The sequence below is a fragment of the Sinocyclocheilus anshuiensis genome, unplaced genomic scaffold (genome assembly GCF_001515605.1).
Source record: "Sinocyclocheilus anshuiensis isolate Anshui unplaced genomic scaffold, SAMN03320099.WGS_v1.1 scaffold2013, whole genome shotgun sequence".
Taxonomy (NCBI): domain Eukaryota; kingdom Metazoa; phylum Chordata; class Actinopteri; order Cypriniformes; family Cyprinidae; genus Sinocyclocheilus; species Sinocyclocheilus anshuiensis.
Window position 1 is genome coordinate 102,154 of NW_015536629.1, and position 2,373 is coordinate 104,526.

The 2,373-nt window shown below is 36.8% G+C and overlaps 1 protein-coding gene across 2 annotated transcripts in view; it reads right to left on the minus strand.

Annotated features, from left to right (window-relative positions):
- The window catches only part of LOC107653379 (V-type proton ATPase 116 kDa subunit a-like), a 28,369-nt gene extending 27,458 nt beyond the window's left edge, over positions 1 to 911 (minus strand). The window contains exon 1 of one of the 2 annotated variants that reach the window (XM_016440085.1): positions 808 to 911. The gene's annotated coding sequence lies outside the window, so the exon portion shown is untranslated. The remainder of the gene's footprint in view (positions 1 to 807) is intronic. The other variant, XM_016440091.1, reaches the window with a different exon arrangement.
- Positions 912 to 2,373: the final 1,462 nt, after the last annotated feature.

Here is a 2,373-nt window from a genome sequence, read left to right on the forward strand (position 1 = left end):
ACATCCTCAGACTTAAACAGCAGATATATATTTTCATGTATAATAAAGACCCAATTTACACTGTGAAAATGTGTAAAATATTATTTGGAAAATGTTTTTATTACGCTTACATTACTATGTTTTCTATTCTACTCACTGTAGTATTGAACTGTTAGATGTATTATTCATCTAATAAAATGTTTTACCTATTTTAATATTTTTTTTAGATTCATCTTATATGTTTTACCTGCACGACATAATGTCATACAAGGATGACATTCACACATAGAGATTATATTAGCTGCTTTGCTAAATGGTGAGAAGTCAGAGTTTTCTGAACCCCTTTTTTTCAGCGCTATTGTATACTAAATACCAAGCGGAAATTACTTCCGCAATAAAAAAAAGTCGTATTTTCGTTGAACTGTAAGAAGGGGTAAACACAGGCATTGGCTTATTAACTAGCCTGACAGAGGACATTAATGTAGCTGTCAACCCAAGCTTATGCGTCAACAAGTAACTTAGTAGGGTAAAGTGGCACTTTATTTACTTCAGTATTCTACTGTAACAAATGGAAGGGGACTCCTATAAGGTTCTAACTTAAACTTAAACATGACAAAAACAACAACTAAACAGCAATATCAGAGATTTAAAGCGCTAATGCTAATTATCCCCGACAGGTTGTTACCTCAGATAACGTAAATACTCAACAACACATTCCAAAACGCTGAAAGAAAACACGCACTTCTCTTCTAAATACAACTCACTGGACGTTTCAAAACAGTTAACAAGTGAGAATAAAGTTATTTTAGCAAGAACAATGTAACTTACTGAGTTTAAACAGTTGAAAGGGAGTGCTGCGGCGGGTCTCTGAAGCCTCTGAGTCGCGCGCATCAGCTGACCAGAACGAGGCAGAGCGAACGTGACGTCACGAACGGCCCAGTCCTGGTCACGTGATCGAGGTTACCTGGGCAGGGTGGTTCCGAGAGCAGTGAAGGTGGAAAGGGGAATGTATCTGTTTGTTAACTGATGCTTTCCGCGTTTATTTCTTTATTTAGCATGTTTCTTATTATATCGATAAACATGAGCTATTATTCTGACAGCCTCTGTTGAATTGTAAATGAAATATTGTCCCATAGTGCTAGTGAGTAAGACCTTCCAAAAGTTTAAAAGGTAATTTTTCTCTCATTTTTTTCACTGTTCCTCACTGGTTTGCTTTTTGTATGATGGTGGTTACCTTGGTGTTAGACCACTTCCTGTGGTCTCACTGTCATTGACCATATTTTGTGCCTTTGATCCTCCAGGACTAGGTTTTTTTTCCCCCCTACACATTTTTTTTTTTTACTTCTGAGCCTTACATTGCTAGCAGATTAAAATTACACTTGATGTAACCATCTTCTACCTCATACAGCCTGGTGCCTTTTTACCTTTTTAATTCAAAAGTGACCAATGTAAAATTTTCAGCAGCAGAGAATCACAAACAGTGGGTTGAAATTGAGAGCTCAAATGCCAAGAGGTCACTGTGTGTAGAATATGTCACTGCCTCTTTAATGAGGGAAGAGCTACACAGAGGACTATTGGTGAATTAGCACTAGTGTGAAAATTTAGAATCACAAGGTTGAGGGGACTATTCCAAAGTGCTGTGAGCTAACAAAGCACAAATCAGACAGCTCAGAGCATTCAACCCAGTAAATGGCCCGTGACAAATATGGCCCATGGAGGCTAACTAATTAAGGGATGTTATCGATTTTAAACAAGGTTAACTCAGGTAATGTCAATGGAAAAAAGTGGCCCAATTTACCTGGACTCACCCTAAGTGAATAACAATTATATTAAATGACAGAAAAGATGTCCTGTTTTTCTGACTGTATCATTAAAGTAGTAATGACATGAATAAAAGAAATAAACGACACTGTGTCATCATTTACTTGCTATCATGTCGTTTCAAACCGTTCTTTCGTGCTTACAGCACAACAGGAAAAATAAAATAATACAATATAAGTTTTTTAATTCATCTGTTTATCTGGAAAAACAATATGATTCATGAATTTAGAATGATATGGTTTTCATCTTCATTTCACTGATTCTGTCGCAACAGTTCCTGGGTTATCAGCCTACATTTCTGTCTGTTTCTCATCCAAAGCAATCATATGGCCCCAGAATACATATACGGTATATACAGTAAATAGATGTATATAGCTCACAAGTAGTCAAGTCAGGTTTTTTCTATCTTACAAGTGCACATTTATGGGTTACAGTTGATTTCATAGTAGTCCTGATCCTCCTCAACATGTAACTTGAGGCCTCAAGTGTGTTTGTTAGTGCAGGACAGGCTATGAATAGTGACATCTGTTGGTTGCAAAAATTACTCTCATTCTCAGCTCAAAAACGAACAGC